Raw genomic sequence first — 14,615 nt, 5'->3', positions numbered from 1 at the left:
GTGGGGCTCATTACCAAGGGAGACGAGTCTACGTACAGAGACGAGGTGGAGCAGCTGACGTCATGGTGTAAGGCCAATAACCTCCTCCTCAACACTTCAAAAACCAAAGAACTCATAATAGATTTCAGAAGGAAAAAGGCAGAGATCCAACCACTATTCATAAATGGGGACTGTGTAGAAAGGGTGGCAAGCTTCCGCTTCCTGGGAGTCAATATAGAGGAGAACCTTTCCTGGAGTGTGAACACCTCCGAGCTGCTGAAAAAGGCCCAACAGAGACTGTACTTCCTGAGAATTCTCAGGAGGAATAACATCACACAGAAACTGCTGGTGTCCTTCTACAGAGCCACCATTGAGAGTGTTCTAACTTACTGCATATGTATTTGGTACACTAGCTGCACAGGGGCTCAGAGGAAAGCACTCCAAGGGATCATTAACACCGCCCAAAAGATCACTGGCTGCCCTCTCCCCACACTGGAAGTTCTACACAATGCCCACTGTTTTAAAAAGGCCCAAAACATCATAAAAGACACCTCACATCCTGGCCACTCCCTGTTCGAACTGTTGCCCTCAGGCAGACGGTACAGGGCAATCAGAGCAAGGACTAATAGACTCAAACACAGCTGTTATCCAACTGCAATAACACATCTGAATACTACAAAAAAATGTCCATCATGCCACTCTTGTGTTAATCTATGCACGGCCTGAAGCATGTGTGTGGGAATGTATGTGAATGTTTTACTGTTACATCTTATTAGTATTTTAAGTATTCTATCTATTTTATTTATTGAATTTTATTGTTTTATTTATATTTTGATATTGCTAGGGATGATGCAATGATCGGGGACCATTCTTCATTTCGTTGTTCTCGTGACAATGACAATAAAGTTTCTGATTCTGATTCTGATTGAATGGCCTCAATTTTGATCAGAGTTTGTGATCTCTAATAGCCCTTTTCCACTTACACCTACCTAGCTTGGCTTAACTTGACTCAGCTCGATCTTTAAAGTTTCCATTAGGTGATAGTACCTGGTTACAGGTATTTTTTTAGTACCTGCCCAGTAATGTTTCCAAGGCAATCTCAAAATGTGACATATACAGATTGCATGGCAGGGACTATGCAGTCAATGGCATCACTCAATGAGTCATGAGAGTGACTCCTTCACAAAAGCAACAACGTTATTTTAGAAATACAAGTTGATGTCACAGAAAGGTTTGGAACACAACACATTTACAATGCCCCAGAAGGAATGTGTCTTACCAAAGAATTCCATGAAGCTAAGAGGTTGTGATTTTAAGGGGGTTCGTCCGGGATTTGAACCCGGGACCTCTCGCACCCTAAGCGAGAATCATACGCCTAGACCAACGAGCCTCAGGAAGCCTGTACTTAACTCTGCAACTCTGAAATGATAGACTTAAATCGGCCTTCAAATTCAAGCAGGAATGGTGTTAAGCTCTCTTCAGTATTCATTTTTGTACCTTCAGGCCTTTGCTACTGACAAGCTCCAACAGGGATGACTCCAGAGGGACTGCACACAGTGAATGAGAAAAAAGGGTTCCCAGTCATCCACGTCATGGTAGTCTGATGAGCTTTGAAAGAAAGCAGCTGGAATTCTCTAAGTGCCTTGAAGACCTTTCACCTCTCCTCTGAGAACCTTCGTTAGATCTAAAACTAAACGTTGGAGAGTCCCAGGTATTTAAAACCCAGAGCGGGTTGTCTTTACCAGGGTCGTTGACCAACTATGAAACACATCACATGAGCCAAGGGGTGGAAAAAAGGCGTGGGTAATTATCAGCAGAGGTGAAACCATTATGAGACCTTCACATATGTAGTTTAACGTCTTTACACCGAAATTGCAGTTTATTCCAACATCAAAATGGGCTACAGGGCCAGACTTTTGCCACATCTGGGTCAGTCTGACCACTTGTCACTGTTTCTAATCTCTGCATATGCCCCCCTCAAGAAAACTGCTCTTACCATCACAAAGAATATTACCATATGGTCAGAGGGTGCCTCTCAGCAGCTGCAGGACTGTTTTGACAGGACTAACTGGGATATCTTTGAACATCAGGACTTGGAAATGTTCACAGACAGTGTCCTCTGCTATATAAAACACTGCATAGACACTGTTACAGCAGTCAAACGGATCCGGGCTTATCCCAACCAAAAGCCCTGGATGACCCGGGAGGTCAGGCAGCTGCTGCAGGAGAGGAACATTGCGTTCAGGTCTGGCAACAGGGATTACTACACCACAGCCCGATCCAACCTGAAGAGAGGCATCAGAGAGGCAAAGGGGGACTATAGGAGGAGGATTGAGGACCATCTGAAGAGTAATACCAGCCGGCAGGTGTGGCAAGGCATCCGGCACCTAACCAACTATAAGATCAATCTCGGAGCTGCGGACGGTGACCTGGAGCTGGCAGAGGAGCTGAATATCTTCTTCGCCCGCTTTGAGACCAGGGTACCGGAGGTATTGGAGCCACAGCAGCAACACGCCACCCATAGCTGCACCACCCTCACCCTGGAAGAGCACGAGGTGAGGCGCATGCTGCAGGCTGTTAACCCGAGGAAGGCGGCGGGTCCTGATGGTGTGCCAGGTCGAATATTGAGGGATTGTGCAGAACAGCTGGCTGGGATCTTCACCAGGATCTTCAACAAATCCCTCGCACAGGCGACTGTCCCACTCTGCCTGAAGTCCTCCACCATAGTCCCCTTGCCTAAGAAGCCCCACATCACCGGCCTGAATGACTACAGACCGGTGGCACTCACCCCAGTGGTAATGAAATGCTTTGAGAAGCTGGTCTGCAGACACATCACAGCAGCCCTGCCCCGCAGCCTGGATCCACACCAGTTTGCCTACAGAGCAAACCGGTCCACGGAAGACGCTGTAGCCACAGCACTCCATGCTGCATTAACTCACCTGGAAGAGCATGGTAGCTATGTGCGGATGCTCTTCGTGGATTACTGCTCAGCTTTTAACACCATCCTTCCACATAAACTGGTGGCCAAGCTACAAGACCTGGGGCTTCCTTAAAGCACCTGCATGTGGATCAACAGCTTCCTCTCGGGCCGTAGACAGAGAGTCAGAGTTGGCCATCACACATCCTCAGCCCTGAGTCTCAGCACTGGCTCACCCCAGGGCTGTGTGCTCAGTCCACTGCTCTACTCTCTCTACACACACGACTGCACTCCTCGCCACCACAGCAACATCTTTGTGAAATTTGAAGATGACACCACAGTGGTGGGGCTCATTACCAAGGGAGACGAGTCTACGTACAGAGACGAGGTGGAGCAGCTGACGTCATGGTGTAAGGCCAATAACCTCCTCCTCAACACTTCAAAAACCAAAGAACTCATAATAGATTTCAGAAGGAAAAAGGCAGAGATCCAACCACTATTCATAAATGGGGACTGTGTAGAAAGGGTGGCAAGCTTCCGCTTCCTGGGAGTCAATATAGAGGAGAACCTTTCCTGGAGTGTGAACACCTCCGAGCTGCTGAAAAAGGCCCAACAGAGACTGTACTTCCTGAGAATTCTCAGGAGGAATAACATCACACAGAAACTGCTGGTGTCCTTCTACAGAGCCACCATTGAGAGTGTTCTAACTTACTGCATATGTATTTGGTACACTAGCTGCACAGGGGCTCAGAGGAAAGCACTCCAAGGGATCATTAACACCGCCCAAAAGATCACTGGCTGCCCTCTCCCCACACTGGAAGTTCTACACAATGCCCACTGTTTTAAAAAGGCCCAAAACATCATAAAAGACACCTCACATCCTGGCCACTCCCTGTTCGAACTGTTGCCCTCAGGCAGACGGTACAGGGCAATCAGAGCAAGGACTAATAGACTCAAACACAGCTGTTATCCAACTGCAATAACACATCTGAATACTACAAAAAAAATGTCCATCACGCCACTCTTGTGTTAATCTATGCACGGCCTGAAGCATGTGTGTGGGAATGTATGTGAATGTTTTACTGTTACATCTTATTAGTATTTTAAGTATTCTATCTATTTTATTTATTGAATTTTATTGTTTTATTTATATTTTGATATTGCTAGGGATGATGCAATGATCGGGGACCATTCTTCATTTCGTTGTTCTCGTGACAATGACAATAAAGTTTCTGATTCTGATTCTGATTGAATGGCCTCAATTTTGATCAGAGTTTGTGATCTCTAATAGCCCTTTTCCACTTACACCTACCTAGCTTGGCTTAACTTGACTCAGCTCGATCTTTAAAGTTTCCATTAGGTGATAGTACCTGGTTACAGGTATTTTTTTAGTACCTGCCCAGTAATGTTTCCAAGGCAATCTCAAAATGTGACATATACAGATTGCATGGCAGGGACTATGCAGTCAATGGCATCACTCAATGAGTCATGAGAGTGACTCCTTCACAAAAGCAACAACGTTATTTTAGAAATACAAGTTGATGTCACAGAAAGGTTTGGAACACAACACATTTACAATGCCCCAGAAGGAATGTGTCTTACCAAAGAATTCCATGAAGCTAAGAGCCTGTGATTTTAAGGGGGCTCGTCCAGGATTTGAACCCGGAACCTCTTGCACCCAAAGCGAGAATCATACGCCTAGACCAACGAGCCACAGGTAAGGCAAGGCAAGGCAAGGCAAGGCAAATTCATTTGTATAGCACAATTCAACAACAAGGTGATTCAAAGTGCTTTACAGAGACATTAGAAACAAAAACAAATAAAAAGCATGATTTAAAATTGATTAAAACAAGCAAACAAACAAACTAACTAAACACACACATTTCACACCTGTTCGCGCGATCTGAACCCTTATCGTAAGGGGAGCTACCAGTCCTTCTGTGGACGAGCTACTTTCTATTTTAAATTCCCTGAATTTAAAATACTCTCTAGACCCAGTCTAGACCCAGCTGGGGAGCTACCCAGAGCTCTAATCCCACACCTGTTCGCGCGATCTGAACCCTTATCATAAGGGGAGCTACCAGTCCTTCTGTGGACGAGCTACTTTCTATTTTAAATTCCCTGAATTTAAAATACTCTCTAGACCCAGTCTAGACCCAGCTGGGGAGCTACCCAGAGCTCTAATCCCACACCTGTTCGCGCGATCTGAACCCTTATCGTAAGGGGAGCTACCAGTCCTTCTGTGGACGAGCTACTTTCTATTTTAAATTCCCTGAATTTAAAATACTCTCTAGACCCAGTCTAGACCCAGCTGGGGAGCTACCCAGAGCTCTAAACCCACTTAACAAACAAACAAACAAACAAAACAGTATATAAAATCAAAACAGATAAAATCAGAACAGTAGATAAAATCAGTAGTTAATGTAAGTTTGGAAATTTAAGCTTAACAAACAAACAAAACAGTATATAAAATCAAAACAGATAAAATCAGAAATAGATAAGATCAGTAGTTAGTGTAAGTTTTGAAATGTAAGCTTAAAAGTGTGGATTTGGTGCTTTATTCAAATGCAGCTGAGAATAGGTGAGTCTTCAGCCTGGATTTAAATAAACTGAGTGTTTCAGCTGATCTGAGGCTTTCTGGGAGTTTGTTCCAGATATAAGGAGCATAAAAGCTGAATGCAGCTTCTCCGTGTCTGGTTCTGACTCTGGGAACTGATAAAAGACCGGATCCATATGACCTGAGGGATCTGGAAGGTTCATACTGGGTCAGGAGGTCACTGATGTATTTTGGTCCTAAACCATTCAGAGCTTTATAGACCAGCATCAGGACTTTAAAGTCTATCCTCTGACGGACAGGCAGCCAGTGTAAAGACCTCAGAGCTGGACTGATGTGGTCCACTTTTTTGGTCTTAGTGAGGACTCGAGCAGCAGAGTTCTGAATGAGCTGTAGTTGTCTGACTGATTTTTTTAGGTAGACCTGTAAAGATGCTGTTACAGTAATCAAGCCTACTAAAAATGAATGCATGGACTAGTTTTTCCAGGTCCTGTTGAGACATCAGATCTTTTATCCTTGATATATTCTTGAGGTGATAGTAAGCTGACTTTGTTATTGTCTTAATGTGTTTTTCTAAGTTTAGGTCTGCATCCATCACTACACCCAAATTTCTCGCCTGGTTTGTGGTTTTTAGATGTATGGATTGAAGTTCTCTGGTGACCTGTAATCGTTTTTCTTTGGCGCCAAAGACTATTACTTCAGTTTTGTTTTTGTTTAGTTGGAGAAAATTGTGGCACAACCAGTCATTAATTTCCTCAATGCATTTACCAAGAGCCTGTACAGGGCCTCGGTCTCCTGGTGACATTGTGATATATATTTGTGTGTCATCTGCATAGCTGTGATAGTTTATTTTGTTGTTGTTTATAATCTGTGCCAGTGGGAGCATGTAGATGTTAAACAGAAGGGGTCCCAAGATGGAACCTTGGGGAACTCCACATGTGATACTTGTCTGCTCGGATGTGAAGTTACCTATTGATACAAAGTATTTCCTGTTTTCTAAGTATGTTTTGAACCAGTTTAGTACAGTTCCTGAAAGACCTGCCCAGTTCTCCAGTCGTTTGAGTAATATGTTGTGGTCAACTGTATCAAATGCTGCACTGAGATCCAGTAAAACTAAGACTGACATTTTTCCACTGTCTGTATTCAGACATATGTCATTAAACACTTTGGTCAGAGCAGTTTCAGTGCTGTGGTTCTGTCTAAAACCTGACTGGAAGGCATCATAGCAGTTATTCTGTTTTAAGAAGTAACTGAGCTGTTGAGAAACTGCTTTTTCAATGATCTTACTTAAAAATGGGAGATTTGAGATCGGCCTGTAGTTTTTCATTTGTGTCTTGTCAAGATTGTCCTTTTTCAGTATAGGTTTGATTACAGCAGTTTTTAGTGATTCTGGAAACACACCTGATAATAAAGAAAAGTTGACGATCTGTAACAGGTCTGACTCCAAAGTCTTTGAGACCTTTTTGAAAAAACTTGTTGGCAGGACATCTAAACAGCAAGAGGAGGAGTTCAGTTGACCTAAGATGTCCTCCAGGTCTTTGCTGTTAATCGGGTGAAACTGTTTGATGGTGTTTAAACAGTTTTTCGGTGGACACAGTACATATCCTGGATCTGCTGTTGATGTACCAACTGCTTGTCTAATCTTTTGGATTTTGTCTGTGAAGAATTTGGCAAAGTCATTGCAGGCCATGGTCGAGTTCAGCTGCCACTGGCACAGGAGGGTTTGTTAGCCTGTCAACTGTAGAAAATAAGACCCGAGCATTATGGCTGTTTTTAGTGATGATGTCAGAGAAGTAGGACCTTCTTGCACTCCTCAGTTGTAAATTATAATTGTGAAGTTTCTCTTTATAGATGTCATAATGAACCTGGAGGTTTGTTTTTCTCCATCTGCGCTCAGCTTTCCTACACTCTCTTTTTTCATTTTTCACTAGTGTGGAGTTTCTCCATGGAGACTTTTTCCTTCCAGAGATAACCTTCACCTTAATGGGAGCAATAGTGTCCATTACATTTAACATGTTAGCATTGAAGCTATTGACGAGCTCATTGACTGAACCTTTGGACAGGTCGGGTGTTAATGGGAAGACCTGGTTAAAGATCTCACTACTGTCTTCAGTTATACACCGTTTTGTGATCACTGCTGTTGATATATTTGTGTGGGCTGAGATTTTACTTTCAAAGAAAACACAGTAATGATCAGATAAGCCCACATCAGACACAGTAATGTTTGAAATGCTCAGGCCTTTGGAGATCAGTAGGTCAAGAGTGTGTCCTCTATTATGTGTGGCCTCTGTTACATGCTGAGTCAGCCCAAAGTTGCCCAGAGTGTTACTCAGGTCTTTAGTCCCTTTGTCCTGAGGGTTGTCCACATGGATGTTAAAATCCACAACAATAATTACACAGTCGAAATCAACACAGATCACAGACAGCAGTTCACTGAGGTCATTAAAAAAGTCTGTGCAGTATTTGGGAGGCCTGTAAACATTAAGAAACACAACTTTGGATGGGGCCTTCAGCTGTAAAGCCACATATTCAAAAGACTGAAAACTTCCAGGAGATAGCTGCTTACATTGAAATGATTCATTAAATAAGACAGCAACCCCTCCTCCTCTCCTGCTCGCCCTGACCTCACTGATAAAACTGTAGTTAGGAGGGGTCGTCTCGATGAGAACAGCTCCACTGTTACTTTGGTCCAACCAAGTTTCAGTTAAAAACATAAAATCAAGGCTGTGCTCAGTGATTAAATCATTAATTAAAAATGTTTTCCCAGCTAAAGATCTAACGTTTAATAAAGCCAACTTAAGTGTTTTAGAGGCATTACTTGTCCCCTCGTGTTTGGGAGCAGTCTGTGGCACACAAGGTATGTTTACTATGTTTAAAGATCTTTTAGAGTGCAGCTCTCTGTGTTTTGACCAGGCCACATGTCTCCTGTCACCTAAAAGTACAGAGATTTTAAAACCTTCAAGTAAACAGGGTCCCAGCTTCTCCTGGGAAAAGTCACCACTGCCATAATCCTCGCAGCCCGGACCCTCCACACATCACACATCAGACTGCGGAGACAAAGCATGAAGGTGGTAAGGAGGAACTAAGGGGGGCGAGGCTGGGCAATGTGACTTCGATTGCTCTGTTGAGGGTGGGGCTCGGTGGCGAACCTTTGGCTGCTTTGGTGGGGGGTTTATGGGGGACAAAGAGGGATTGGGCCGGGGGGTAGATCTGAGCCCAGCATTGACCCGCTCCATCATCTCTTCAGTGAATTTCAGGTGTGGGGAGGAGGGAGAAAGGGAGGGGGAGGAGGGTGATGGGGGTGATGGCCTGTCAGGGGTTTGGGGGACTGGGGAAGATCCTGGTCCTGGTTGTTGGTGTTGTTGAGAGAGTTGGAGGCAAATAGGGACCCCTCTTCTTGCCTCTTCTTGCCTCAGATGTCTCTCCTTTCTGAGGCTCTTCCCGGGTGGGGGCAGATGGAGCTCCTCCTCAAGGTTTCTGCTGGGCTTTGTCTGTTCTTGGAGTACTGTTTGTTCCTCTTTATGAGATAACTCCTCGTTTATCTCAGCCTTGGCTCCAAGCACAGATGGATGACGTATGGAATAAAACAAGTTGGAGGTGAACAGTTTCACCCCTGACTTGTTAAAATTAAATCCATTTGCTTTAAACAGATGCCTGCGTTCCCAAAAAATATTAAAGTTGTCAATAAAATGCACTGAGTGGTCAGCACATGCTGATATAAGCCATTTATTCAGTGTAAACAGCCTGCTGAATCTCTCGTCTCCTCCTCTGACCGGCGGTACAGGTCCACTGATGAATACAGCTGCATTCAGAGAGTTTACAGTGTTTAATAATCCAATAAAGTCCCGTTTCAGAACCTCCCATTGTTGTTTGGACACATCGTTTGACCCTGTATGCAGGACAATGTTTGTCACAGTTGGATATTCAGCCTGTGTTTAACTCTGGAACTCTGAAAGGATAGACTTAAATCGGCCTTCAAATTCAAGCAGGAATGGTGTTAAGCTCTCTTCAGTATTCATTTTTGTACCTTCAGGCCTTTGCTACTGACAAGCTCCAACAGGGATGACTCCAGGTTGTAGGAGTCTGGAAGGCCGCTGAGTCCGGGTCTTTAGCTTCAGGCACAGATCTCACATGCAGCAACATATTCCTTTGCATCGCGTTCCCAAGTTCTCCACCAAAAATGGCGCTTAAGGAGACTAATTGTGCGACCTGTTCCAGGGTGACAGGAGAAATGAGAAGTGTGGGCCCACCTAATCACTGCTGAGCGGGCAGCCGCAGGGATGACACGACCCATTCCAGGGTCTGAATGGTTTCCTCCACACTCCAAGACAGGAATCCTACCAAGCAGGAAGCAGGAAGCACAGGAGCTGGTTCAAGATGTTCCTCATCTGGACTGTATTGCTGGGAGAGGGCGTCGGCTTTTGTGTTTTTAGAGCCTGGACAGAAGAAGATTCTGAATCTGAATCGATCAAAAAACAAAGACCACCTGGCTTGGCGGGCGTTCAGTCGCTTTGCTGTCCTAAGGTAGGAAAGGTTCTTGTGATCGGTGAAGATAGTGAACGGGTGCTCCGCTCCCTCTAATATGTGGCGGAATTCTTCCAGAGCAAGTTTAATGGCTAGTAGCTCTCTGTCCCCAACATCATAGTTCCTTTCAGCTGGCGAAAACCGTCGTGAAAAGAACGTATTTTCCCTCTGGGGCCTGTGTGGGGATTGGGATTGGACAGCTCCTACACCGATGTCTGAAGCGTCTACTTCAATGACAAATGGCCTTCTGAGGTCTGGTTGGATCAACACAAGAGCTGAGGTGAAGAGATGTTTCAGTCTTTGAAAAGCAGCCTCAGCTTCAGACGTCCAGGAGAACTGGCGCTTTACAGAGGTGAGTGTGGTGAGTGATGTGGCTACCTGACTGTATTTCCTTATGAAGCGCCGATAGAAGTTAGCGAAGCCCAGAAAGCGTTGTAGCTGCTTGCGAGTGGTGGGTGTGGGCCATTCCTGAACTGCCCGGATCTTGGCTGGGTCCGTCTTCACCTGCCCTCCAGCTAAAACGTATCCCAGAAATGTGACAGAAGGTGCATGAAACTCGCACTTCTCAGCCTTGACGTAGAATCTATTTTCTAACAGACGCTGTAGCACGGCCCGAACATGGACCTTGTGTTCTTGGAGGTTCCTGGAAAAGATTAGAATGTCATCTAGGTAGACATAGACAAAGCGGTTCAGAAAGTCCCGTAGCACATCATTGACCAAGCTTTGGAACACGGCTGGAGCGTTGGTTAACCCAAAGGGCATGACCAGGTATTCAAAATGGCCTAGCAGGGTGTTGAAAGCTGTTTTCCATTCGTCACCCTCCCTGATACAGACCACATGCTAAGCATTGCGGAGATCTAATTTAGTGAAAATAGTGGCCCCCTGCAGGGGCTCAAACGCGGCACTGATGCGTGGCAGGGGGTATTTGTTCTTGACGGTGATAGCGTTGAGACCTCTGAAGTCAATACATGGACGGAGGCTCTTGTCCTTCTTAGCCACAAAAAAGAATCCTGCGCCTACAGGAGAGGATGAAGGCCAGATGATCCCTGCTGCCAGAGAATCATGAATGTATTTCTCCATTGCCTCTCTTTTGGGCTTGGAAATGTTGAACAGACGGCTGGAGGGAAGTGGAGCGCCAGGTAAGAGATCAATGGCACAGTCATATGGTCTATATGGCAGAAGCGAAAGTGCTTTGTCTTTACTGAACACCTCTTGGAGGTCATGATACCCGAGAGGGACAGTGGTAAGGTCTGGGATGTCGATGTGGGAGTCATCTTCCTTCATGGATCCAGGTGGCAGGGCTGACAAAAGACAGTGGGCAAGCCAGAACAAACTCCAATTGATAATTTTATTCCCTAACCAGTCTATATGGGGATTGTGTTTCTGGAGCCAGGAGTAACCTAAAATGAGTGGCGACTCTGGTGGGTGAAGGTGAACAGTGTAAGACTTTCTCTGTGATTACCCGATGTGAGAAGAGTGACTGGACCAGCTCGGCACACGGTGTCAAAACTTGGTTCTTTACTGAGAGCTTTACTCTTTGCACTCATGGGTGTCATCTAGTTCAATTCAATTTTATTTACATAGTGCCAAATTGCAACAACAGTCTCCTCAAGGAGCTTTATATCTAGTGGCAGCATTGGTTGTTGCACAGCCAAAGGAATCCTTGCACTTGTGATTCACATTTCAAATGTATTATAAAATCCAAACTAATGGAGGGAGAACGACTCAAATATCCTGGAAATATGACCTTTTATTTTATTTTTTTTTAGGTTTTTGCATCCCGTATTAAAGAATCTACCTGAGTAATCTATAAAATAATCAAATAGACCAAAACATTGTAAATTACATAATGGACAGTGAAAATGTTTTTACATAATGCAAAGGCTTTTTTATTTATTTAGTTCTGACTTTGTTTGGTGTACTGGATATTTTCTTTGGTACTGTGTTTGGGGTACTGGATGTGTGTGCTTATATAACTCAGGTGTTTTGACTGAGAAATAATAACCATTCCACAGTGGATGGGCTTACATGGTATCTCCCTTGCTGAGACAACTTCCCCAGCATTTGAGAACCATTTTTTTTACAAGGACCAGAAGAAGCTGGTGTCACCAGGAACTGTTTGGCCAACTGAAGCAAGCATCTGCAGTTGCACGTCTGGACCAAGAAGTGTCCACAGGTTCATACAGTTTATCAGTTGGTATTCTGCTTAAATTTTGATCAAGGTCTTTCACCATGTCATTTATGGACTAGTTTAACATTTTATTGAGGGCATTTCTGCCATTGCTGACCTACGACCGATCCACCCGAGAAAACTAAATTAAAATGGACTGAAGCAAAGTAGAAACCTGTTCTGTGGTCAGATTAACTGAAATGTGAAATTCTTTTGGGAAAAATTTCCTATGTCCTTTGGAGTAAACAGGCTATCAGTGGTGCATCTCTGATGGAACTGAAACACATTAGTACTTAGAGTTGCTTTCTTATTTTACTGTTTGTATTTAAAGAGAAGTTATCTTTAAATCTCGTTGTTGTAATAATAATGGATTGGATTTATATAGCGCTTTTTCAAGGGACCCAAAGCGCTTGACAATGCCACTATTCATTCACTCTCACATTCACACACTGGTGGAAGCAGCTACGGTTGTAGCTACAGCTGCCCTGGGGCAGACTGACAGAAGCGAGGCTGCCATATCGCACCATCGGCCCCTCTGGCCAACAACAGTAGGCGGTAGGGAAAACTGTCTTGCCCAAGGACACAACGACCAGGACAGAGAGCCTGGGGATCAAACCAGCGACCTTCGGGTTACAGATACACTTCCCAACCCCCTGAGCCACGGTCTTTATTGTCATTGTACTGTGTACAATGACAATAAAGGATTTCAGTTCAAACATAAGATCCAGTTCAGATGCTTAATATTGTGAGAACAACACAGAAGAGGGCCTGCGGTGTGTTGGTTATACTAAATACTCCTTCAGGACACTTTCATCATGGTGACAGCTTAATGTTTTATTTCATATCACTGATATTTTCATGTTCCATCCTGAGGCCTGGCTGACACTCTCTGTTACTATTCTGAATTCAGAAAAAAACCTCCATTGATGTGCTTGACGTGACATCAGAGATTATATAACATTCTTAACCCAACATTACATAGAAACCAGCACGTAAGTACCAGCTTTTTCAAGCCTTACATGAAGCACAAGGACTGCAAGGAAACTTTAAACATAAAATCATTCAATCTCAGCGTTGCAGGGACCATGCGTTGCCAGGAGATTATCAAGTTTTAACATACAAAAATCCTCTGGCTGGATGAGAGTAGCAGATGACAGATGTGCCTCTCTCTCTGTTGGAGAAAGAGAGACAGAGACAGAGAGAGCATCGTTTGCTATGTAGCCTGTAAAAAGTGAGTCAGTATGAGAGTGTGAGGCTGAACATGTGTGTGCCACCAGTGTCGCAAAGGCTGCTGTTTTCTGATTGGCTGCTGCCCACACATACTCAGAATGCACCCTGCTGGCAGTGAGATATATGGACGAGAGAACGAGAGACTCGGGGTTAGAGTGAACGTGGAAAGACCAGAATAACATCAGGGGCGACAGAAAGAGTTAAAGAAGCAGAAAGATAAGATCATTTATCAGTTTCAGAGTAGTCTTATCAACCACAATCAGCACTCCAACAGCAGGAAAAGCAGGTAAGAATCAGCCCTTCTTCAATTTTCTGCCTGCCTTTAAAGTTTTCTGAAAGCCTGATCGCATGCTGACAACAATGTGAACTAACAGGTGCTGAAATTATTCTTTGTTGGGACCAGGGATTTTTCTATTTTCAGTAAGAACTCCATCTCAAGTGTTGTGAAGCTGAAAAGTCCCGTAAGTGTAAGAGAAAAAGTAGTATTTGAATATTATTTTGTATTGTAGGTCTGTGTTTAATTGATAACTGAAGTTGATGGAACAGAGCTGATGGAAGAAGAATAAAATAAACAAAGATAAACATAAAATAAAATATATACAGAATTAGAAGCACAGACAGTGCAGCTGTGGAGCCGAGGAAAGTTACAAAGAGCTGAAGTGAAACTGAGTGTAAAACACAAAAAAATGTGTCCACTGGAGCCACTGTTGTAGTTTTCATACAGTATTTTTAATCTTGGATGTTTTTATTATATTATGTATTAGTGGATTTTTAAACACTAGGGATCTCTATTCTAAGTCTCTGTTAGCACATGAATGAATAACTGATCAACAATCGATTTAGTCTGCCTTACAGAAACCTGGTTACAGCAGGATGATTATGTTAGTTTAAATGAATCAACAGTTATATAAATGTCAGAATCCTCGAACCCTCACAGGACAGAAGGGGGCGGTGTGGCAGCAATCTTCCACTCCAAGTTATTAATCGACCAAAGACCCAGACAGAGTCTGAATTCATTTGAAAGCCTGATGCTTCGCATTTCCACCCCAGCTGGAAATATCAAAAAACGTTTTTGTTTTGTTTTGTTGTTGATATCTATCGTCCACCTGGGCCTCAGTCAGAGATTTCTCAGACTTGGGTGATTTTACCATTCATGTAGATGCTAAAAATGACAGCCTCAACATTTAATCTGTTATTAACAGATTTAATCACACTCTAGATCTTGTTCTCAAATATGGCAT

This window comes from Copadichromis virginalis, linkage group LG18 (assembly GCF_057382275.1).
Source record: "Copadichromis virginalis isolate Kocher_CV1m ecotype Utaka linkage group LG18, C_Virginalis_male_GT1.1, whole genome shotgun sequence".
Taxonomy (NCBI): domain Eukaryota; kingdom Metazoa; phylum Chordata; class Actinopteri; order Cichliformes; family Cichlidae; genus Copadichromis; species Copadichromis virginalis.
The sequence above is the reverse complement of the archived record's forward strand: the minus strand, read 5'-3'. Positions refer to the sequence as shown.